Here is a 25,707-nt window from a genome sequence, read left to right on the forward strand (position 1 = left end):
CCCCCAGGCCACCCCTCTCCCAAGTCCTCTTAGTTCCCTCTCTGAAGCTCACTTAGATGTGGTCCCAGCCCTTTGCTGTACCAACGAGGTAAAGTCTACAAGTCAACGTCTCCCTAGTCTGCTATTTGTTCTCTTTGCTTCCAGTCCCTATAAGCCGTTCTCTATCGCAAAGGTAAACGTGAAAATGTTTTTTATTAATGTATACGTGTGTGTGTGTGTGGGGGGGGAGAGAGAGAGAGAGAGAGAATGACAGGTGTGGTTTTAGGATAACTCCATGGAGTTGGTGCCCCACATCTGGGGACAGAAAGAACTCAGTTTATCTTTATGGTAAGCATTTTTTTTACCCACGTCAGCCACCAAACTTCTAAAAGCACAAGTCAGTTCTTGCCACTGCTGGATTAAGAGTTGGAAAGTTAGGTGCGTGTGGTGGCACAGGGCCTTTTTAGTCCCAGCACTCAGGAGGCAGAGGCAGGCAGATCTCTGAGTTCGAGGCTAGCCTGGTCTAGAGGGAGTTCCAGAACAGCCAGGATTACACAGAGAAACCCTTTCAAAAAATACATAACAAAACAAGAGAAAACAAAAGAATCTGTAAGTGGTATGTCATTACACTTTTAATAAAATATAACATCTTTTTAAAAAATTTAAAATATTAATTAAAAATTTGTGTATGAGAGTTTTGCCTCTATGTATGTATGTATGTATGTATGTATGCATGTATGTGTATATATATATATGTGTATATGTATGTGTGTATATGTATATGTGTATGTATGTATGTGTGTATACATGCATGTATGTATGTGTGTATACATGCATGCATGTATGTGTGTATGCATGTATATGTATGTGTGTATGTATGTATGTGTGTATGCATGTATATGTATGTGTGTATGTATGTATGTGTGTGTATGCATGCATGTATATATGTGTGTATGTATGTGTATGCATGCATGCATGCATGTATGTGTGTATGTATGTGTGTGTAGGCATGTATGTATGTATGTGTGTGTATGTATATGTGTATGTATGTATGCATGTGCACCATGTGGCCAGAAGAGGATATGTGCTCCCCTAGAACTGGAGTTATGAATGATCAAGAGTCATTCAGTGGGTGCTGGAAACCCAACTTGGGTTTCTCTGCAAGGGTAGTGAGTACTCTTAACTATGCCAGCCCTGAAATAGGCTTCCTATTCATAGTCTACTAAGCCCCTACGTGATCTACCTGCTGTCTGTTTCAGCCACTAATACTTATCGATTCTTCCCGTGGTCACTGCATTCCCAGCACCCCTTGCTCCTTTTCCTCTCTGTTAGTGCTGTCTTATGCTGTCTCAGGGCCTTTGCACCCACCTGCTCGGTCTCACCTCCTCTAAGAGAGCCGCTAACTTCTTCTCTTACTCATGAAACTTTTCTTAAACACTGTTTAATTTTATTCGAGCTCTCTGATATCTTCTGGCACTGTACCGGCTGGTTCTGTATGTCAACTTGACACAGGCTGGGGTTATCACAGAGAAAGGAGCTTCCCTTGAGGAAATGCCTCCATGAGATCCAGCAGTAAGACATTTTCTCAATTAGTGACTAAGGGTGGGAGGGACCATTATGGGTGGTGCCATCCCTGGGCTGGTAGATTTGGGTTCTATAAGAAAGCAAGCTGAGCAAGCCGGGGAAAGCAAGCCAGTAAGCAGCATTCTGCTCCCTCCCCACCCATGGCTTCTGCATCGGCTCCTGCCTCCAAGTTCCTGCCCTGTGTGAGTTCCTATCCTGACTTCCTTTGGTGATGAACAGCAGTGTGGAAGTGTAAGCTGAATAAACCCTTTCCTCCCAAACTTGCTTCTTGGTCATGATGTTTGTACAGGAATAGAAACCCTGACTAAGACAGGCATCGTTACTTATTTGCTAGCGTGTGCCTCCACTCCCCACCCACCCACCCCCTTGAGGTATACACTTCACAATATCAGAATTGTTGTCTCTCGTTCATTGGGATGCTGGAAGAGGTGAAAGGAGTGAACTCCTGGTGAGGTGGTCTGTGGAGGGCAAGGCAGGACTTCACATTGCCATACTGCACGTGGACAGAGCCTGGCTTGTGGATGGCCTTGACACTCTACGGAGGAGAAACTGAGGCCTGGAAGTCACTTGGTGACTGAGGACACATAAACACCAGACACTGTGCATGGCACCAGGGCCACAAGCATGAACGGAGCAGGACTCTCGCCTTCCCGTGGATAGTGGACTCATGTCAGCACCTGGGAGCACAAGCCACTGCCATTGTAGGATGGTTGAATAAACGGCGGGGAGCTGACTGAGGAAGAGCACAGCACCCAAGGAGCAGTGTGCTTCCTCGTGGATGGTGGGATGAACATTCTGAAAAGCTTGCCACAGAGGATGGCATGTGAACGAGGCCTTTGAATATGACTAGGACTTTTCCAGGTCTGGAAGGGAAGATAGGAGCTTTACAGGGAGGAGAAAGCGGAGTCCCAGAGACACATTCGGAGTTGTCAGCTATTGTCGAGCGGGCTGGACCGTCACAACATACATTCATGTTCGTATAAAAGTGAGCTTGGCTAAGGAGCTGGATTGAATAGACTTCATTTTCTCAGTGAATGAATTTCCGATCTATCTCCAAGAGTCAGTGAAAGGTTTTTTCTGGCTCATCTAGGCTCTTGCAGGCTCTGTGTGCTTTTTTCTTAATTAGCCTCTCCACTGGAAAGAACCGTGATGGACAGACAGCAGTTTGTGGAAGGGGAGACCAGGCAGGGTGAACTCACACACCCGCCTGTGTGCTTGCTCGCGGTGCTGAATGTGTGGCTGGCGGCTATTCAGAAAAGCCTGTCACCCAAGGGCATGAATTGGGCATACTATGTTGAGCTAAAACTGGCTTAAGCCTGTCGTCCATTGTCCTTGGAAGCTGGTGTCCTCCTTTGCTGGATTCCCAGCCTGCTCAGACCTGAGTCCTTTAGCCACACCAAGCATGGCTCCTGAGAATTTGTTACCTGAAAATGAGAACTGGGTCCATAGGTGTAAGGATCCTTTTGTGTGTTATGTAGGTTTTGTCCTTTAGCGGTGGGAGAGATCTCTACATTCAGCCAACCAAGGAAGCCGTTGGAAGCTGACACCTACCCCACACATGTACACACGTCACCCCTCACAAAGAGATAATCCAGTGAGGGAACTGGAGTGCAGAGCTGGAACACCTTTTGCCCTGTGGTGTCTGGACATTTATCTATATTCTGTAGGGTGAGGCCCAGGGCCAGGTCTCCTTTCTCCTTCTTGAACTGAAACCAGGCAAGATGCTCTTTGTGGGTTGGGTTGCTTTAAGTGACAGCAGGGACCAGACTGGATGAGGCAAGAGCCAGGCTCTCTAAAATTCCCACAGAGGAAGAACCTACTCGTGAAAACAAACCCTAGAAAGGTGGGCTTCTTCTATACAACAACTGGGGAGTATGCCATCTTGGATGAAAGTGAGAGCTATCAGACGTGGTCCTGCTCCAGTCCAGGGTCCTAGCCATGTACCGATTGAAGAATGAGCACTCTCTCATCTCCCCTCATTCATAGCATCGTGACTCGGTTTATCTTTTCCACGTACCAGGGCATTTTCATTTCTTATGGGTTTTTTTTTCTTCTATGTCTGAAATATTAGCTCCTTTCAAATAGCAATCCTATCTGCATACTGTATTTACCCACCAAGAATGGCTTGTAGTTATGCAGTAAACGTTTACTGAGCGGGGGAATGAAGGACAGCACCCAGGCTTTTATGCATCATGTCTGGAGAGGCGGTACAGCATCAGAACTTACCCAGAAGAATCAGATGTTTGAGCCCCAGCTCTGGGGCCAAAGTTCCCGAACTGTCAGTTACCAAATACATAAATACATACTACATAATAAATAAATAATAAAAAGCCACATCACAAGATAAAAACTATTTAACTAAAATAAATGTTTGGTATGGGGTTTGCAACATAGCATGCTGGTTAGTTTTGTTTGTTTGTTTTGTTTTTTTTTCTCCCCAACTTGATGCAAACTGAGGCCATCTGGGAAGAAGGAATCTCAGCTGAGAAAATAACCTCTATCAGACTGGCCCGTAGGCAAGCTTGTGGTGTGTTTTCTTGACTAATGATTGATGGAGTCGGGTGTAGGCTCTGCTGATTGTGGGTGGTGCCATCCCTGGGATGGTAGTCCTGGGTTCTGTAAGAAAGCAGGCTGAGCAAGACAGGGGAAGCAAGCCAGTAAGCAGCACCCCTCCATCAGCTCCTGCCCCCCCAGTTTTCTCTTGAGTTCCTGCTCATGATGCTGAAATAAATGGAAATAAAGCCCTGTCCTCCCCAAGTTGCTGTTGGTCATGGTGTTTAGCACAGCAATAGAAAGCAAACTATAACCGCCAGTGAGAGAGGTTGTGGTTTATCACTGGGTGTGAACGCACCGTGTATTACAGGATGGAGAGGAACGTTGTGAAATGTTGCGAGGGGTGTGTGTGGGCTGAGCCATCCCTGATGCACATATAGCAATTGAGATGCATCTCGGGCAGACTTAAGAACCCAGAACCATATAGGTCTGCCCATGACCCAAATCAACAAGGAAGGAAGGACTCTGGCTATGATGGTCCTCATTGGCCTGGCACTAGCAGCTCTTGTTCATTTGCCTACAGCTCGGAGCAGGGCTTTTCATCAGAGCGGGGCTGCAGCCCTGCAGCAGTAGGTACACTGGTTAGGGAATGCTGGCGAATGTGACGATCTGTCCTGGTGGAGAACCACTTTTTCTCATTTAGAGTCTGGGTCACGTCCTGGAGGAAGTATCCCAGCCCTTTGCCTGCTGTCGGTTCCGATTTCACGCTTCTTCCCGCTGTGCTATCTAAATTAAATCTCTACTTCACTCGGGAGCCCTCTGGCTTTTAGGTCCTATTTTTGGAATAGTATTCAAGGCGTGAATCTATTGAAAAGGAGGCTCCAGGGCTCCTGCCCCTGTCTGGGCTTCTCAGGCTCTCCCTGCTCCCCACACTCAGCCAGATCTGTGTGGCTTTGAGGATCCTTCCTCTGTCCTGCTGTGGGGAAATTGTTCAGTCACAGACACTAGTTGGTGTCTGTAAGGCCGCACCCAGCAGCAGTTTGGTACCTCTCCCACCAGAGGCTCCGAAGCCATTGCCTCAATAACAACATTGTCAAGTCTGGGGCTTTCTTTTGGATGAGTGGGTTGAGTCTCAACAAAGGGAGGCCCTCCAGGGGAGAAGTGAATGGGGAAGTCAGGTTTGTGTGTACCATCGAGCATGCTGGGAAAGGCTAGCGGCTACCAGTCTGACCCTGGCCTCTGACACCATGTGCAGGAATATTTGTTGGAAGAGTTGTGGGGAAGAACTTCCGATACTCCCACAGGCAGTGTGGGCAGAGACCTCCCTACGGTGCCGAGAAGATCTGACAGATGGGGGAACGAGGCGCGACTCAGTATGCCTGACTTGATTTCCCCTTGGAGAACTCATGCCCAGATGCCTCTGATACTGGTGAGCCTTGCTCACATGGGGCTGGGGCAGGAATAAGCACTGAAACCCAGGTCCATGGGGAAACACTTTCTTTTGGCTACACTGTGGAGAGTTTGGACAAATTGACATTTGTTATGAGTCCACGTTGATGCTACTGTGATTCTCTCTTGGGATTCCTATGCTGGTGTCAGCTGCTGCATCTCTGACTCCCCGTCTTATTCTATTTTCTGCTACAGTAGCAGAGACTAAGTGTTTTATAACCAGAAGATTATTTGGCTCACTCTTAGAGTCCCTAAGAGTAGTCCATAGTGAGGACGTCACATGGCCAGAGAGCGTTAGACAGCGATAGCGCATGCGCTCGGCCTCAGCCAGAGCTCGCGTTAGATAGAGACAGCGCATGCGCTCAGCCTCACAGTTGGCATCAGTCCTTAGGCACATGCATTTTTTTAAGTTTTCATGTGTCTTTTCCTTGTTTGGATTTGCATTTCCCTGATGCCTAGTAAGTCTGAAGTTTTCATGTTTATTAGCCACTTTTGTTTCATCTTTTGAGAATTCTCTGTGTTGTTAGACCATTCATTGAGTTTATTTAATGTCGGCTTGTTTAGTTTTCCTTTAAGTTCTTTGTAGTATATTCTAGATAATACTCTGTCACGTACTTAGCTATCGAAGATTTTCTCCCACTCCGTAGGCTGTCTCTTTGCTCAGTTAATTGCTTCCTTCACCGTGCAACAGCTTTTCAATTTCATGGAAGCTCACCTGTCAGTTGCTGGCATTATTTCCCGAGGGACTTGAGCCCTAGTCAGACAACCGTTGTCTCTGCCTATAACCTGCAAGTGTTTCTCCTGCTTCTTCCTCTAACAGTTTCAGAGTTCCAAGACTTAGATTCAGGTCTTTGATCCATCTGGAGTTGACATTTTTGTACTAGGAAAGTACATTTTGTACTCACATGTGGGTAGCCAGTTCTCTGCACCATTTGTGGAAGATTTGTCTTTTATCCACCGTTTGTTTGTTTGTTTGTTTGTTTACAACATTCTGTGTGTGTGTGTGTGTGTGTGTGTGTGTGTGTGTATGTTTCAATCTGGGTCTTCTCTTGTATCCCACTGACCCACTGCCCTGTGTATCTGCTTTGGGCCAGTGCCATGCTGTTTTTGTTCGTGTGCCTCTGCAGTATGATTTAAAACCAGGCATGCCAGTACCTCCAGTGCTATTCTTTTTTTTTTTTTTTTTTTTTTTAAAGATTTATTTATTTATTATATGTAAGTACACTGTAGCTGTCTTCAGACACTCCAGAAGAGGGAGCCAGATCTCGTTACGGATGGTTGTGAGCCACCATGTGGTTGCTGGGAGTTGAACTCTGGACCTTTGGAAGAGCAGTCGGGTGCTCTTACCCACTGAGCCATCTCACCAGCTCCTCCAGTGCTATTCTTTTTGCTCCAAAATACTTTGACTGTCCAGGGTCTTTTGTGCGTCCATATATGAATCTTGAAGATTTTGTTTTTTGGTTTTTGTTGTTGTTGTTGTTGTTGTTGTTTTTCAAGACAGGGTTTCTCTGTGTAGCCCTGGCTGTCCTGGAACTCACTTTGTAGACCAGGCTGGCCTCGAACTCAGAAATCAGCCTGCCTCTGCCTCCCTAGTGCTGGGATTAAAGGCGTGCGCCACCACTGCCTGGCTGTTTTGGTTTTGTGTGTGTGTGTGTGTTTTTGTATCTTTTAAGAATGGCATTAGAATTTTTATGGGATTATAATGAATTTGTAGGACAGCCATTATCTCAACATTAATCCTTATAATCTGTAGATATGGGAGGTCTTTTCATCTTCTAGTGTCTTTTTTTTGGTATGTGTGTTTAAAGTTTTCATTGTAGAGGTCTTTTACCTCTAGTTTATCAGGTATACTTCTTATTTAAAACATTTTTACACAATATATTTTGATCAAATTCTTTCCCTTCTCTCACTTCCTCCTGTTTCCTTTCCATCTCCTTACCCACCCACCTTCATTCTCTCTCTCTCCCTCTTTCAAAAACAAGCAAGCAAACAATCAAACAAACCAAAAACACCCCAACAAATAAGCCAAACAGGAATAACAAAATGAAAACTAAAATTGAAAATCAAAAAAGCTAAAAAAAAAAAAAAAAGAAAAAGAAAAAAGAAAAAAAAGAAAAGAAAAAGAAAACCAATGAGATTTTTAAAAATCAAATCAAAACAAAAAACACACACAAATACACAAATATGGAATTCATTTAGTGTTGGTCAACTACTCCTACTAGATACAGCGCCTCCTCTGGAGTGTGGTCTGTATACCCAGTCATGCTCCATTGGAGAAAACCGATTTTTCCTTCACAGTAGGCATCATTACCAAGAGCTTCTTGGTTCTAGGTGGGGCTTTGTGTCCACTTCTTGTGGTCAGTGTTAGAGTTTTGTCTGGTTTGAACCTGTGCAAGCCTTGTGGGTGCTGCCACAGTCTCTGTATCCATCTCCTCTGCCTCTTACGATCTTCCAGCCTCCTCTTCTGCCGAGTTCCCTGAACCCTGAGGGGAGGAATTTGATGCAGACATCTCATTTAGGACCGAGTGTTCCAAGGACTCTGACTCTCTCCAGATTGCCCAGTTGTGAGTCTCTGGGTTGATTACCATCGACCGTAAGAAGCTCCTGTGATGGCGGTTGATGGCGGTTCTGATCTATGGATATAGCAATATGTTAAAACATTTAAGAACCCTTATTAAAAGTGGGTTTTTAAAAAAATCTAAACCTACAATGTGATAGCTCCATTTAAATACTTTCATATATGTATATTTTAGGATGTTTCTGCAACAGTAGGTTCTCACGTGGCTTTTCACTGTCCCTGTCTGTCTTCCCTCCTTTGCCCTGCCCTCCCCCGCATCCCTCTCTGTATTTAATTCTCCTTTCCCGTTTCCCCTTCATCTCCGTACAACACTACTCTACTGCCCCTTCTTTGGAAGATCTCACCTGTGGCCCCTTACTAGCTACTTAACCTCCATGGTTTATTTGGATCAAAACACACACATCTAAAGCTTAAAGAGCAACATCTGCATATTATAATAGAAAGCATTTGTCCTTTGGGGTCTGGTTCCCTTGCTCAGGATGATTATGACCAGCTACATCCATTTACCTATAAATTTCATTTTCTTAACAGTTAAATAGTACCCTGTTGTGTAACTGCATCCTATTTTGATTGTCCGTTCATCAATCAGTTCATGGACTCCTAGGTTGTTCCCAGTTTCTGGCTCTTACAAATAGAGCAGCAATGAACATGGCCGAGCAAGTGTCTCTATGGTAAGGATGAAGCATCCTTTGGGTAGATGCCCAAGAGCTGGATAGCTGGATCTTGAGGTAAATCTATTCTCATCTTTCTGAGGAATAGCCACAGTGATTTTTCATAGTCAGTTTGTTGTAAACTACTCTTTTTTTTATGTTAAGGTGTGTGTCTTATACCCCTAATCTTTCCAGGACTTTTATCATGAAGGGGTATTAGATTTTGTCAAAGGCTTTTCTGCAAATAATGAGAGGATCACATGGTTTTTATCTTTCAGTCTGTCTATGTGGTGGATTAAATTTATTAATTTGTACACATTGAACTATTCCTGAATTTCTGAGATGAAGCCAACTTCACCATGTTGGATGATCTTTTTGATGTGTTCTTGGATTCAGTTTGCAAATATTTTATTAGGGACCTTTTTTTATCTATTTTCATAAGGAAATTGGTGCAATTTTTCTTTTCTTTTCTTTCTTTCTTTTTCAGGTCTGTGTGTGGTTTTAGTTTCAGGGAAGTAGTGGCTTTGTAAAAAGAATTAGGAAACATTCCTTCAGTTTTTATTTTGTGAATTATTTGAAAAGTGTTGATGTTTGTTCTTCTTTGAAAGTCTGGTAGAGGGCTGGAGAGATGGCTCAGAGGTTAAGAGCACTGACTGCTCTTCCTGAGGTCCTGAGTTCAATTCCCAGCAACCACATGGTGGCTCACAACCATCTGTAATGGGTTCTGATGCCCTTTTCTGGTGTGTCTGAAGACAGCTACAGTGTACTCACATACAATAAATCTTTTTGAAAGAAAGATAGGAAGGAAGGAAGGAAGGAAGGAAGGAAGGAAGGAAGGAAGAAAGAAAGAAAGAAAGAAAGAAAGGGAAGGAAGGAAAGGAAGGAAAGAAAGGGAAGGAAGGAAAGGAAGGAAGAAAGAAAGAAAGAAAGAAAGAAAGAAAGAAAGAAAGAAAGAAAGGGAAGGAAGAAAGAAAGAAAGAAAGAAAGAAAGGAAGAAAGGAAGGAAGAAAGGAAGGAAGGAAGGAAGAAAGAAAGAAAGAAAGAAAGAAAGAAAGAAAGAAAGAAAGAAAGAAAGAAAGAAAGAAAGGGACGGAAGGGAAGGAAGGGAAGGAAGGAAAGGAAGAAAGAAAGAAAGAAAGAAAGAAAGAAAGAAAGGAAGGAAGAAAGAAAGAAAGAGAGAGAGAAAGGAAGGAAGGAAGGAAGGAAGGAAGAAAGAAAGAAAGAAAGGAAGGAAGGAAGGAAGGAAGGAAGGAAGGAAGAAAGAAAGAAAGAAAGAAAGAAAGAAAGAAAGAAAGAAAGAAAGGAAGGAAGGAAAGGAAGGAAGGAAGAAAGAAAGGAAGGAAGGAAGGAAGGAAGAAGGAAAGAAAGAAAGAAAGAAAGAAAGAAAGAAAGAAAGAAAGAAAGAAAGAAGAAAGAAAGAAAGTCTGGTAGAATTCTGCACTGAATCCATCTGGCCCTGTGAGGTTTTTTTGTTGTTGTTGTTTTTTGTTTTTTGTTTTTTTAAGTTGGGAGAGTTTTAGTTTCTGCTTTTATCTTTTATTTCATAAGAAGTCACGAGTCTGTTTATTTAAATTATTTACTTCATCTTGATTTAGCGTTGGCAGGTTGTGTGTATCAAGAAATTTATCCATTTCTTTTAGGTTTTCCAGTTTGGTGGAATACCTATTTTTAAAGTATGTCCTATGACTCCCTGAACTTTCTCGGCGTCTGTCTGTTGTGATGTCTCCCTTTTCATATCTAATTTTATTAACTTGGATGGTCTTTTTCTGTCTTTTGGTTAATTGGGCTAAAGGTTTGTCAATCTTGTTGATCTTTTCAAAGAACCAAGACTTTAACGGATTGATACATGCATTGTTTCTGTTTCATTGATTTTTAGCATGGAGTTTGATTATTTCTTCCCCGCTATTCTTTTTGGGTTTTAATCCTTTCTGATTTTCTAGAGTATGTTATTAGTATGAAATTATCCAAGTTTTAAATTCTAATTGTGTGGTTTTCTTGTTTGTTTGTTTGTTTTGTCTTGTCTTGTTAGACCCTTAGTGCTCTGCGCTGCCTTCATTATGTCCCGTAGGTTTGCTATGTTCTCCGTTCGCACTTTCATCCAATTCCAAAGAGCTTTACATGTCCTTCTTGGTTTTTTGTCTTGATACAATTTTTATTCAGTAGTGAGTTGTTCATTTTCCACGAGTTTGTATACTTTTTGCCATTTCTATTGTCATTCAGCATCTTTAGTGAGTGGTGGTCTACGTTAGTGGATGGGCTGTCATGGGGGATTTTACTTTTTTTTTTTTAGACATTTGAGACTTGTTTTATGTTTTAATATGTGATCAATCTTGGAGATGATTCCATTGGCTGCTGAGAAAAGTATGTTCTTTAATGTTTGGGTGCAATGCTCTGTAGATGTCTACTAGGCCCGTTTGATTTATGATATTATTTAATACTAGCATTTCTCTTGAGTTTTTGTCTGGATGATCTGTCTATTGGCGAGAGTGAGGTATGAACACACTATCACTGTGTGAGGCTCAGTGTGTGATTTTAGTTGTAATGTTTCTTTTATGAATCTGGCACACTTCTGTTTGGCGCATAAAATTTAGAATTGTGATCTCATCTTGGTGGATTTTTTTCCTTTGATGAGTATGTAGTGTCTTCCCTTATCTCTTTTGACTGGTGTTGGCTTGACGTCTGTTGTTTCAGATATCTAAAAAGCTACACTTGCTAACTTCTTGGGTCCATTTGCTGGGAATACATTTTTCCATTCTTTTATTTGAAAATGAAGCCTGTCCTTGATAAGGTGACTGTGGTGGCTATGCTTGGTTGCTGATATGACTAATTTGGAGTGAACTAAAACCCAAATGGCTGGGTGGGCCTTAAGAGATTTATTTCTTTTTTTTTTCTTTCAATTTTTTATTAGATATTTTCTTTATTTACATTTCAAATGCTATCCCAAAAGTCCCCTATACCCTCCCCCCCGGGGGGATTTATTTCTTAATTAAATTATTTAAAGTGGGAAGACCGGCTTCTAATCTGTTGAGGTGGGAAGCTCCACCTTTAATCTGGGCTATGCCTTCTTCTGGCAGCCTGTATGAATGGCTTGGAAGAAGGAAGCTTGCTCTCTTTGCCTGCTTACTTTCACTCTCCTTGGCAAGTCTATTCCTTCACTGGCTTTAGAGTCCACTTCCTTAAGAATCTGTCATACTGAAGGCCAGCTCAGATATTCAGCCTCACAGACTGAACAACTATTGGATTCTTGGACCTTCTGTTGATAGACAGACATTGTTGGACTATCTGGACCACAGTCTGTAAGCCATTCTAATAAATCTCCCTTTTCCCTAACACACACACACACACACACACACACACACACACACACACACACACACACACACATTCTGTAAGTTCTGTTTCTCTAGAGAATCCTGATTGATAAAGTGTGTTTCCTGGAGGCAGAAGAAAGACAGATCCAGTTTCCTAAACCAGTCTCCTAGTCTATGTCTTTCTATTGGGGAATTAAGACATTAGTATGGAGAGTAATTAATGAGCAGTGTTCATTAATTCCCCTTATCTTGTTGTTGTGGTACAGGTCCCCTCCCCTTCTCTTTTGATTTACTGTTCTGGGGCCGTTTACTCTCTTGGGTGTGGTTACCCCCTCAGGCTGAAGTTCTCCCTCGAGCTCCTTCTCTAGAGCTGGACTGGTGGACAGAAATTGCCTACACTTCTTTTTGCTGAGCTGGCTTGTCAGCTGTAGGAATTTGCTGGTGGAATATTGGGGGACTCTTACGTCTAGAATCATATGATCTCCAAATAAAGATATTCTAGGTTCTGCTTTTCCTATGTGTGTGCTTCTCTTCTCTTCTCTCTTCTCTTCTCTCTTCTCTTCTCCTCTCCTCTCCTCTCCTCTCCTCTCCTCTCCTCTCCTCTCCTCTCCTCTCCTCTCCTCTCCTCTCCTCTCCTCTCCTCTCCTCTCCTCTCCTCTCCTCTCCTCTCCTCTCCTCTCCTCTCCCCTCCCCTCCCCTCCCCTCCCCTCCCCTCCCCTCCCCTCCCCTCCCCTCCCCTCCCCTCCCCTCCCCTCCCCTCCCCTCCCCTCCCCTCCCCTCCCCTCCCCTCCCCTCCCCTTCTGTTTTCTTTTCTTGTTTTATTGCTCTGGCTAAGACTCCAAGTGTTACATTGAGTGAAGAAAGGAACTGTCCCGCATTGTTGCAGTGGACGCACTGAGTTTCTTCCCATTTAGTATAATCTTTGCTGTAGATTTATTATGTATAGCCTTAATTTTGTTGAAATATGCTACTTGCAAGGTTTTTACCATGATGTTGAATTGTTGGTCAAAGTCTTTTTCTGCATTGACTCAGATAAACAAGTTTGGGTCATTGAGTTCGTTTAGGTGATGACTGGCATGCATTGACCTTCTTATGTTGACCTGTCTCTGCAACTAAGGGATGAAACCAACCTGAAAATGACATCCTTAGTATTCTGTTCAATTTGGTTTAGTGGGAAGCTTTGCATTTATGTTCACCAGGGATATTAGTCTATAAAATGTTTTTAACATTTTAAAAAAAGATTTATTTATTTTGTATGTATGAGTACATTATAGCTATCTTCAGACACCAGAAGAGAGTATCGGATCCCATTACAGATGGTTGTGAGCCACCATGTGGTTGCTGGGAATTGAACTCCAGACCCCTGGAAGAGCAGTCAGTGCTCTTAACCACTGAGCCATCTCTCCAGTCCCTATAAATTTTATTGTGTGGTTTTTCTGGTATTAGTATTAGGGAATCTGACAAAATCCCTCTCTTTTCTTTTCTACTTTATGAAATAGTTTAAAAACATTGGTGTTAGTTCATTTTTAAAGGTCTCACAGAGCCCAGCAGGGAATCTCTCTGGGCGTGAAGCTTTTCCAGTTGGATTTTTTTTTTAAATTATTACTTCAATCCTGTTATTTGTTACAATCAGTTTGCATGGTTTATCTCATTTCGGCTTTACTGTGATAAAAACTATAGACAGATGCATCTCGGAGTTCACCAAGTTCTTTTTAGATTTTCCAATTTTGTAAGTATAGATGTTTGTAAGATAAATTCTAGTTGTTTTTAGTTTTTCATTGGTATCTGTTATAAAGCCTCCATATTCACCTGTAATTTTTATTAATTTTGGCCTTCTCTTTCTTTTTGTTAGTTTGGCTAATGGTTTGTGGCTCGTGTTTATCTTTTCAAAGAACCAATGCTTTGTTCCATTGCTTCTGTATATCTGTACATACCTTTCCATCCCCCCTTCCCTGCCACAGCCCCATCCCACCCCACCCCACCCCACCCCCAACCTCAAGGGACCCAAGAAGGATTCCGAAGAATAGAGAAACTGAAGGGAAGTGTGATTCCCCAAGGAGTAGAAGAAGGAAGTGTGACAGCTTGTGTCCAGGTGGAGGAGAGGGTGACAGGTGACAGGAGCCCAGCTGTTCTGTCCCTCTGTTCTCTGGCACAGTCACCCAGAGGCTCTGCCAAGGCCTGCAATCCAACCTTTCTGGAAGCGTGCTCTGCAGGGCTCAGAGGGCCTTCGACAGCCACTTAGCTTACAACACACTGACCCAAAAGCCTTCTTCTCTTTAGGTGCTTGGCACCAAGTAGGACCCAGAGTTGAAGCTCAGCCTAGGGACAAGGTCTCTGGGCCTTCTCACAAGAGAGCATCTCTCCCTTTCCGGGTGGAGGGGGAAGTAAACAGGAGCAGCTAATTGAATGAAGGGAGAGACAAAAGGGAATTTGAAGAGAAACAAAATCCAGCAGGGTGATAAAGTAGCCTTCTGCCGCATTGTGACATACGTCCTGCTTTGGAGAACCAGGTGTTTATAAGCTACAGTTTCTCCCTTTTACTTGCTGCAGGCTACAGTCCCGCAACTACAATGCACAGGATCACTCTAGGCACTGTGGGGACTTTCCCAAGACGGGGTTCATCAGGTTACCCCTCACTCACAGCAGACCTTCCATCAGCTCAGTAGGAGGAGGCCTGAAAACAGAACCCTGTTGAGTTGGAGAAAATACATTTATAATTTGGAGACCAGCATGTATGGACAGGATTCATGCCTGTTTTAGGTCAATTTACCTATAGTAAAAAAAGTATTAATTTACATGACTGCTTGACTAATGGGTATGAGGCTGTTTTTTTTTCTTTTTTTTTTTTTTCAAAAGGAGAACAAGCTCACCATGTTTATTCCTTATACCCTCATGACCCAAGGCCAGAGAGAGAGCAGGATTTAGGAAGCCAAAGAGCAGCATTTATTCAGGACTCCAATAGATTCATCACCCACGGAATGAGGACAAATCCTGTGCTGGCTGGGGCCCTATGGTTCATGGCTCCTTGCTTGCCTGTGCCTTCCTCAGTCTCAAGGCAGACAGGCTGTGTCAGAGGTAGAGATGGCACCTCTGGAGGGTACCAGAGCTAGGTGGATACATGGACCCAGGGGCAGAAGGAGCAAGAAGTAAAAGATGCATATCCATCACTGCAGTGGGATGCTACTTGCTACCCGCCATGATCCTGAGGTACTGTAGGGCGCGGTGAGCAGCATCATCTCGGGCTGCCTCCCTGGTGGTTGCAGAACCATAACACACAGTGGCTGGCTGGGTGGACAGTTCCACTAGGCACTGGCAGAGCCCACTCAGGCTCAGTTCCTCAATATCCAGATAGCTGACATGGAAAGCCTGCTCCTCAGAGAGCTCACTGAGGACACTGCAGCAGGCAGAGCTCAGAGCCCCTAGAGAGCCCACGGAGCAACTGCGGAGGGACAGGATCTTTTCTCCCACAGAATTCCGCAAGGAATCCCAGGTGCAGCCTGGCCCACGATTCCTCAGTCCATCCAGGCGGGAGCTCACGCCAATGGAAAAATGATCGTCATCAGGCTCTGCCTCATTGCCATCCCGGGCATCCAGAGGTACGGTGTGTACTCGAAGGAGCATCTTAGCTGCTGCGTTACGCTTTGCCAGCTTTTTGGAAGTGCCACTGCCAATCTCAATGAAACGCTCCACCTGGCAAGTCATGGTGAACTCTTTGCGGTGAGCAGGCCCAGACTCCTGGGTCACCATGTACTCTGGCAATCGCCAGCCTTTTTGCACCACCAGCTCCTGCAGAGCACCGACAGGGTTGCACTCAGACTGCTGAGGAGAGACAGGGGGCTGCATCTCCATGGGAGGGCTCCTGGTTAGTACAGCAGATGGAACAGGGGCAGCAGCTTCTGCAGCAACGACAGGAGTGTCCTCAGGTGGTGAAGAGTCTAGGAGAGAAAAAGAACTGCTGTCCTCCAGGGCTGGTTCCAGCATGCTCCCCTCTTTGAGGTGTTTGAGGGCCACCTCAGCTGCCTTGTGCTTGGCTACCTTCTTGCTGGGGCCCTCACCAGTGCAGCTGGTGTCGCCAACGGTGACCCGGAAGGTGAAATTAGGTTGATGGGCCTGGCCCTCGGCTTTGAGAAGGTGGTACACGGGCGGCTTTCCTATTCTGGTCCCATACTCCTGAAGAAGGCTGATCGGGGTCTTGCCCGGGTTGGCGGCCAGCATTTGCTCTATGCTGGGCAGCCGGCAGCCTGTAGTAGTGCCGGAGCCCTGATCCTCTTCACTCATTCCCTCCTCCGTCCCCGCGAGCGCCACCGTGACTACAGCCTCCACGCACCCCAGTACACCGCCGACCGAGGCTGTTTTCTTGAGGGTAAAAACTCTTTAATGGGATGGAGACCCAGACCTGGGGAGAAAACCTGCCTTACAGTCGTAGCATTGCTTCCTACTATAAAGTCACTTCAGGATAAGGTTAATAAATGAACACACCGAGCACCCCGTTGGATTTAGATTTTGGATAAGAATTAGGATGTATTTATTAAGATGTATTTATGCTAAAGGGTTATTTGCTGCTTACCATTAATTTTATATGACATTCAACTTCAGACAAATAATTCTTGTTTTTAGAATAAATGTTGTGTTAGAAGGCAGCTCGGATCTGGAAAGATCACCCCAGGCCAGCATAGCTCTACAAGAAGAGGTTTATTGGGGGAAGCGGGGAAGAGATGGAGGAAAGAAGTGGGGACGACGAAGAAGAAGGGGAGAGGGGCTGGGAGGGGGTCTCTGCCTTTTATTCGGGCTGTGACGTAATCAGGCGCACCACCGCGCACAGTTGAGATGCACAAGTAAAGCAGGCAGGCAAGGTGCATGCTGGGAATGTGTGGCGGTTGCCGTGACTACAGATGCAGGCGGTTTCTTGTCATCTAGCGGTGACGTCATCACTGGAGTCAGAGGCGACCAGCGACGGTAAAGCTGGTCTCTGATGCCAACAATAAATATAATTCAAATATTATTCATTATCTGAAATTCTAATTCAGCCAGGTGTTCTGTGTCTGTCACTCTCTCCCCACATTAGACTATAACAGGGTCCCTGAGACAGACCTTAGCACAATGGATTTCATGTTGGAAGTACCATTCAGGCTGTAAAGCCCAGCATGTAGACAGCACCACCTGCCAAAACTAAACCAAAGGCCTAATTCACCAAAGTTCATAGTTCTGGGAAAGTCTCAGAATGTATTAACCTTGCCTTTTTACATCTGTAGTTCTGCTTTGGCTAACTGTTCTTGATAACTGAAGTATATCACCCCAGGACGTGGGTTTTGTGCTTAAACGCTCACCTTGAGGAAGGTTTGGCGCTACACTGGCATCCTGAACTTCCCATGTAGTTTCTAGCAAATACTTTCCATTGGTTAACCCGTGTCCCGGCAGTCTTCTCTGGTGAGTACCCCACAATAGGACAGGTCTATTTTGGGTAAGACGTGCAAACTCTCGAAGTTTCTATTTCTTCATTCGAAGCATTGGGCCTTACAGAGGTGAGAAATAGATCTTGCAAGAATGAGAGCCAGGAAACAGGTCAGGGAAGATAGCCAGGAAACAGATCAGGCAAGGTTAAAGTAGTCACAATGATTCAGGTCCCACGGCTCTGTGCATTCTAGATCATGACTATAACCAAGTCCACATGGAATGAGACAGGCCCTGTTTTTAATGGTTTTACTGAGATATGTGTTCTTGGATGCCTATAAAGTGGGGGTGGTGGTGTCTACTGCATAACGTTCCATGGCTTAAATAAGTTAATGAACGCAAAGAGCTTAGCCCTGAACCTGTATGCTAAAAATACCCAGTCAGTGCTCGTTAGTTAAATACCCAGCCACTGCTAGTTAGTTGAATACCCAGTCAGTGCTAGTTAGTTAAATACCCAGTCAGTGCTGGTTAGTTAAAAATACCCAGTCAGTGCTAGTTAGTTGAATACCCAGCCAGTGCTAGTTAGTTGAATACCCAGCCAGTGCTAGTTAGTTGAATACCCAGCCAGTGCTTGTTAGTTAAATACCCAGTCAGTGCTAGTTAGTTAAATACCCAGTCAGTGCTAGTTAGTTAAAAATACCCAGCCAGTGCTAGTTAGTTGAATACCCAGTCAGTGCTAGTTAGTTGAAAATACCCAGTCAGTGCTAGTTAGTTGAATACCCAGTCAGCCAGTGCTAGTTAGTTAAATACCCAGTCAGTGCTAGTTAGTTAAATACCCGGTCAGTGCTAGTTAGTTGAATACCCAGTCAGTACTAGTTAGTTACTACTGCAGTTGTGCATTTATGGTGTAATAATATCAGAACAAATCCAGGAGATTTGGAAGTGAATGATTTATTGTGGTGTAGGTGCTGTGGGCAATGTGTTTTGCCTCTAGTCAGTTATCAGAAGGGGACAGGGACTGTCAAAGTGTATCTGGGGAAGACATATACAGGGCTTTCCCCCCCAACCCCTGAGGATGTTAAGAGACAAAAATAACACCTTCACGAGCGTGTCTGAGGAGCCTAGACTTTTCTTGCAGACTTCAGTCTGTTTCTATAAACTCAGAAGAAACCAGCAGCTGATGCCTGATTCACTGGGGGCGAAAACATCCTTCATAAACAAACCATAGGCCCGAAGCAGCCTCAGATGGATCGGCAGCCTGAGGCTACAAGTCTCCTGTTTATTAAGTGAAATGGGCCCAAACTAGGTCATAGCATTAGCGAACGGGGAGGGCCAGATCACTCTAGGTCCCTGGACTCCGAGGCAGATAAAAGAATTAATCAAGCAAAGCCTGGCAGAAGGCTTCCTGGGGGCAGCAGGGAGGGGGAGCTCTGATACTTTTAAAATGGAACAACATTAAGAAGTAGCCACATAGACCTGCAGAAAGAGGAGCCGGATATTAGGCACATTAGCAGTCATTTTAAATGGGTTTTTAGTTTTAAAATGCAAGTATCTGTTTAGCGGCTTCTCATGGACCATCATAAACAGATTTTCAGGGACCTTAGAGATTTTAAGGAAAGTGACCTGCTAACAAGAAGGGAGTAGGTCCCGGGACTGCACCAGCTGACAGCTAGGAGGCCCAGCCCCGCTGTCCCCCTCTAAGGCTCAAATCCACCCTCCATTCCTGTTGCTGGGTCTTCCTTTCTGTTGCATTTCTGATTTCTTGATTTCTTGTCTCTCAGTCTTTGTCTCGGTTGTTTTTCCTCGCCAAGTATTTATCTTCCAAATCCTTCAGAATCCAGTTTCCATGTGGCTGCTTTCTAAGCCACTCTCAGTACTTGCAAGGTTTAATTGCTGAAATAATTATGCAGTTCCCAAACTGTTCTTGTGGAGCATGGAGGCTGAGGTAAGTATCTACGCATGGCACTCGATGGGCAACAAACAGCTCCACATCAGTCAAGCTGCACAGTTTAAACTGACATGAAGATGCCCTTTGGGAATGGCTGGGTTTTATTTTAAGTATTATTTTTTTTTCCTAGTTGAGCCCATCACTTCTTTCTCTTTCCTATTTCTTCAGCAGCAATCAAGACATATCAATGACTTTAAAAATGGGTAAATCAAACATTTCTTTAGAAAGAGGTTGCTTTGAAGTGTGTCGTGGCCCGCATGAAGCAGATTGTATCTTCTTAACTAGTGATGGATAGTTTCAAGCGCAGAAAGCTTAGCATCTAAAACCTCTTTGGAAACACTCAATGGTGTCACGGGATGAAATGTTCCCATCCTGACATATCCGGAAACCCTGATTCCAGTGTGTGTGGTTAGGATATGGGTCTGGGGGAGGTAAATACGTCTCGAAGGCGTCTCTTCACAGCAGTAAAACAGTTACCCAGTGTGGTGGGTTGAATTGTTATCGTTCAGGTAAGGTAGTTGCAGACTACCATACAGATAAGGCCAAATCAGAGCCCTTTATTAGCTATCAACTCTTGCCCTCACAAACTCTCAGCACCAAAGCTCAGAAGTACAGTAGTTGTATAGGTGAGACCCACAATGACATCATTGACAGATGTAGGTTAGGCGAGCCTGGTAACACTGGGTTTTGACTATGTATTTGGCAGAAAGGTTGGTGATGCCATAATCAGGGTCATGGAAAAATCCCAAAGACAGTCAAGACAGATATGACTGTTCGGGGTCTTAGGGGCTGAAAGCATCACAAGACACAAAATGGAGTCAGAGTGAGATCAGGGCAGGATGGTGTTACCTCGGTCACTGCAGAGTGAGAATGGCCTCCATAGGCTAATCTGTTTTAATCTTGGTCCCCAGTTGCTGGAACTGTTTGGGAAGGATTAGGAGGCGTGGCCTTTTGGGAGGAAGTGTTTCCATGGGGATGGGCTTTGAAGTTCAAGAACTCTTGTCATTCTCAATGTATCTTTTCCTGCCTCCTACTTGTGGAAGAAGATGTGAGCTCTCTGTTGTTCCTGCTGTTCCTGCCATCACTGCCTTTGCTCCCCCATCATAGACTCTAACCCTCTGACACTGTAAGCATAGTTAAATGTTCTTTTATAGATTGACTTGGTCATGGTGCCATATCACCGCAACAGGAAAAAAATAACTAGGACACCTAATCTCTAAAAAAATTTTATAGCACCTTAAATGAGCTGAAACAGACTATTAGTGCCAGAAGTGGAAAGCCACTCAGACAAATATTTAAAATTATTGAGTGGCCTCAGAATTGGAGAGAGACTAGAGACATTTTGATTGTTGTGTAGCAGTTTCTTCTGGGATTGAGCCATTCCCTCTCCCAGGGAAGCTCCTTAAGACGTCAGGGTCCAAGATTAAAACAGATTAGCCTATGGAGGCCATTCTCACTCTGCAGTGACCGAGGTAACACCATCCTGCCCTGATCTCACTCTGACTCCATTTTGTGTCTTGTGATGCTTTCAGCCCCTAAGACAGTCACATCTGTCTTGACTGTCTTTGGGACTTTCCATGACCCAGACGGTAAACAACTCAAAATACCTTTAGGAAGTTCCTGAAACTGACCAGATTCATTAAGTCCCGCCCTCCCAGAGTAAGCAATAGAGACTTCTCAGAGTTATTCTCAGACAAGCAGAGCTGCAAAAAAGTCTGAGCCCAGTAGAGCTGCCTGGAAGAAGTTTGACCACCCGAGTCACTCAGAAAGGACACTGTCTAAAACCATTGAGCAGCCTGCAGGCTGTGCAGTGTGCTCCAGGTTCCTGGCTTTTGTGAGCTGTCATCCATGTTGGGGTGGGCTTTGGTGATGTAGCCATTTTTGAATCATTTTTCCTCCTGTCTCTAACCCCTGACGCATATTTCTGTAAATGAAACTCTTTGGTTCACCAAGTTGGACTTTGGTGGTATCTGTACTTTGATCTGCCATGGGCTTCCTGTCTTCGGTGAGTAACAGACGTGTATGTGTGGTTCCCAGGAAGTCTTTTTGAAGGCGATTTTAATGAGGGCGAGAGAGAAAAGGAAAACAGGAAAGTTTCCATCTTCCAAAGGGGAAATACACACACACACACACACACACACAGAGAGAGAGAGAGAGAGAGAGAGAGAGAGAGAGAGAGAGAGAGAGAGAATCAAAGTTGAGCTGATAGAAATGTAGATACGGAAGTCTGTCCTGGCCTCTTGAAGCAAATGTGCCAAGATTTGTGTCAAGTTCCCAGGGAGAAATCAACAGAAAGCCAAGTGCTACGCTAGTGAGCTGCCAGAAGCCTCTTAAGCTAGCGCAGCAGTTCACAGAAGACATGCATGATAGAGTACACAGTTAAAAACAGATCAACCTTGACTGACATGACCTCACAGTATACGATGTAAAGTGTATGGGGTCCTCTCAGCAGCTCCATATGATTGACGAGAGGACGGGTCACAGAGCTGGGCCAGAACCCTTCAGAACTGGGAAGCCAGTTCCAGCGCCATACACAGCAGGCTGCAGGGCAATCTTTGGGCTTGAGCTGGGCCCAGTTGTGCAAGTGAGCCTTTCTGAGACCATTGAGGATGGAGAGATGCTCAGAGGTCTGTGGTGATGGTAGTACTTCAGCTTGAGGAGGCTGGATGGCTCATGGAGACTGTCTCTAGGTTGTGGAAAGCTAAGTAATGTAGGGTCCCCATCCAGGCTGCTGTATACAATATCGCTCCTTCAATGGATGATAAACGGAAGTGACGAGCTCTCTTTGTACAGCACTGGATGGTGGTGATGTCACTGTTTTGGTATACGTGTAGCTACCCAAGACCAGCTGACACTTAACTCGGATGAGAGAGATCCTGTCTACCTTCTGTAAAAAAATGTTTCATCGAATGGTGCCGACACTACGTGATTGGTCTTACAATTAATTCTAAGTCTTTAGGACTCTGAGAAGTCAGTTCCTGCTCTACCTAGCCTACCCAGGTGACTTGGTCTGACACCACAAAATGGACGGAGACATTGCTCGTCAGTCTGGACGTGAGCTTGGGACAGAAATGTCCACTTCTATTTGGCATCCCAGAATCCACTTGGGTTTTATTGTTTGTTTCAGAAATGTGATTAACTTCCACCTACGCTATTCAGACTCTCACTGAAATGTAGCTCTCACCAGGATTAAATCCACCTAATTCAGAATCAGTCATGATTAGTTTAGGCTGGACAGGAGGAAGGGAATTAGGCAGCATTTATTTCATTAATGGGAAGAGGCGCCATTTAAAACCAAACGAAATGAACCAAACATATTGGGGGGAAGGTAGGAGCAGTCTCAGGCGGAGACTGCTCTGTCCTCACTGATGACAAAAGCGATGGCATCAGTGAGGTCTTAGGACAGAGGCGGAAAGCTGAGCTACTTGGTAAGGAAGTTCACAGGGGCAGAGATTCTGGGGAGCAGCGAGTTCAAGTGACCTTCCAGGGTAAAACATGGGTGAGGAATTCGTGATAGGAGAGTAGGAATTTATATGAGAGAGGACGTTAGGGAGAAAAATCAAGAGTTGGCTTTGCATTTGCTTTCTGGAGTCATGCTCTAGTCGCCAGACGTAGTAGCTGTGGGCTTCCCCCGACTACGCAGATCTGTCTGAGAGACCCAGGATCTGAGAGGATGGGGCAGACCTCTGTCTGATGCCGTTGACAACTCTCCTTGAGCTTCAGTGTACTTTTCTACTGACTGTGGCAAAGAAAGCAGTGACTGAAGGCAGGCTGTCTGAGTTCTGAAAAACATGCCCGGAAAGCCATGCAAGTAGACGCCAGGAAGCACATATATGAACAGAGAGGCCCTTTCTGAAAACTCTCTCAGAACAGACCCAGCTAAACCCACTTGCTAGGCACATATAGATTGCCTGGGAAAGCACAAAAGCAAGGCAGAAGGCCATATGTGGATTCAGGCTACACTGACCAGATTGGGTTCTATAGCTACGATCTGACATCTAACAAGGATAAACATGTCTTAGAAATTGAATATAAATGCTCCTTGTGGGAGGAATTAAAATTACATCCATCCACCAGCAATCTAGGAAACAAAATGGACCGGACACAAAGGCCCTCTGCCTTTTTTCCTGGAACCCCTCTCAGAGCTCCCCAAGGCATTGTTTAGCATGGGTCATTGTTTGGACCACGTTCCAACAGTGGCCATACAGAGAAGATCTCCAGGCCTTGGATATGTAGGTCAGTGCCCTCCAGTACCTGCTCTAGAAAAATGGACCACTTTGGGCCAGATGCAGGGATACGGATTCCCTCTGCCCTGTGGTCAGTGTGTGTAACCGTGAGATAAATGCTGGGATGGTGGCTCCCAAAGCCTATGGTTCACCATCCTGCCATTTATTTCGTACATGTGGCTCAGAGCCCTGTGGGGGTGGTTGGCAGTCTGCAAGCATTCCACCAGTTCCCACAGACTCAGAGCTCCTTCCCGGCTCAGAGGACATCAATGAGCAGGTGTAAGTGAGAGGAAGCCAGACTGTGATCCAGGACATGTTGGCGGGACAGGTTAAGAAGTGATGTCTACAAGCGATTTGTCAGGGTTCCGTCATCCTGGTTCCAGGAAGATCAGGGTCTGATGGCTACTTTCTGGCACCAGCTCTGAACCATGGAAGGCAAATGCTTCCTGGATGGCCACTTGTCCCTGTTACATATGCCTGAGGGAGGGTTGAAATGAGAGTTCAGGAGACAATGAAACCCAGTTGCATGGCATATACGTGTGTGTGCATTCATGTGTGTTTGTGTGTTTGTGTGTGTGTGTGTGTGTGTGTGCGTGTGTGTGCGTGTGTGTGTATGTGTGTGTGTGTGTTTGTGTGTGTGTGTGTGTGCGTGCGTGTGTGTGTGTGTGTGTTTGTGTGTGTGTGTGTGCGTGTGCGTGTGTGCGTGTGTGCGTGTGTGTGCGTGTGTGTGTGTGTGCGCGCGCGCGTGTGTGCGTGTGTGTGTGTGTTTGTGTGTGTGTGTGTGTTTGTGTGTGTGTGTGTGTGTGCGTGTGTGTGTGTGTTTGTGTGCATATGTACACATGTGGGTAAGTAGTGGGTGGTGGGAGAGGAAAAGGAAATTACAGTCAGATTTTTTTTCAGAAGAATTTATATTTAAACTGAGCATTAGAAGAGAAATGTGATTTAAGCAGCGAGGCCAAAGGAAAAAGGCTATCTTACATGGAAACAGACAGCATGGGCAAAGGCACTGGGCCATTCGTTAATTTATCTAGTCAACCAATCACGTCAGGAATGCTGATAGTCCTCCCCCAGTCTGACAGTACAACGATCTGTAAGGCAGATACATTCCTACTCTCCCTACCTCACGGACTAACGAGGGGAGACAGACTATAAAGAACTGGCAAATAAAGACACAACACAAAACATCAACAAAACAAAACAAAAAAAAACGTGAAGTGGATTGCTGGAGAACTGCATATTGTTAAATAGGCTTAGGGTGAGAGTGCTTGTCGGAGGTGAGGATGGAAAAGGTAAGAAAGAGTGAGACTTGGAAGAGAGGAAAGACTAGACAGGAAATGAGCTTTCATGCAGAAAGGGAGGTTGGGATGTGTGAGACACACAGTCCGAGGAGAAGGCTGGTCCTTCCAAAGTGACCTTCACAGCCTGCTCACACAAGCCTGTAATCTCCATACTCTGAAAATGTTGGAAGTAAGATCTTGAATTTTTAAAAATTAATTGATTAATTAAAAATTAATTGATTATTAATTAATTGACATCCTGACTGCAGTTTCCCCTCTCCCCTCTCCTTACAGTCCACCCCCTCATCCACTCGCTCCATGTTTCTCTTCAGAAAAGGGCAGACCTCCCATGTAAATCAACCAGCTATGTATATCAAGCTGCGCTAAGGCTAGGTACCTCCTCCTCCTCCTCCTCCTCCTCTCCCTTTAAGGCTAGATGGAGCAACCTAGTAGGAGGAAAGGGTCCCAAAGACAGACAACAGAGACATTCCCCTGCTCCCACTGTTAGGAGTCCCACTGAAAGGCCAAGCTACACAACTGTAACATATGTGCAGAGGGCCTAGGTCAATTGAATTTGTGTATTCAAAGCCAACCTGACATGTATATGTAGATCGTATCTCAACAACAACAGCAGCAACAAAATACTCAAGCAAACAAACAAAACAAACTTTCCATGTAAGCCTAAGACAAGAAAATAGAAACTAATAGCTCTACTTACTGACCCTTTGATAAACTTACCAGTCTATCTCAGGCAGTCTGGGGGCAATAAGAAGTCAGCCATCTTGTGTGCTAGAAAAAGAGCGCTCATCCTTTACCCCATC

General features: G+C 44.8%; 1 pseudogene across 2 annotated transcripts; it reads right to left on the reverse strand.

Annotated features, from left to right (window-relative positions):
• Positions 1-14,964: 14,964 nt before the first annotated feature.
• LOC110310612 (RISC-loading complex subunit TARBP2 pseudogene) lies at positions 14,965-16,370 on the reverse strand (annotated as a pseudogene). 2 transcript variants are annotated; one of them, XR_015045574.1, is made up of 2 exons: positions 16,100-16,365; positions 14,965-15,996 (listed from the first exon to the last, which is right to left on the reverse strand). The product of XR_015045574.1 is annotated as an RISC-loading complex subunit TARBP2 pseudogene, transcript variant X2 (transcript). The 2 variants fall into 2 exon arrangements; XR_015045573.1 differs by having other exon boundaries at positions 14,965-16,370.
• Between the last annotated feature and the right edge of the window lie 9,337 nt (positions 16,371-25,707).

This window comes from Mus caroli, unplaced genomic scaffold (assembly GCF_978045245.1).
Source record: "Mus caroli unplaced genomic scaffold, Mus_caroli_1 scaffold_16, whole genome shotgun sequence".
Taxonomy (NCBI): domain Eukaryota; kingdom Metazoa; phylum Chordata; class Mammalia; order Rodentia; family Muridae; genus Mus; species Mus caroli.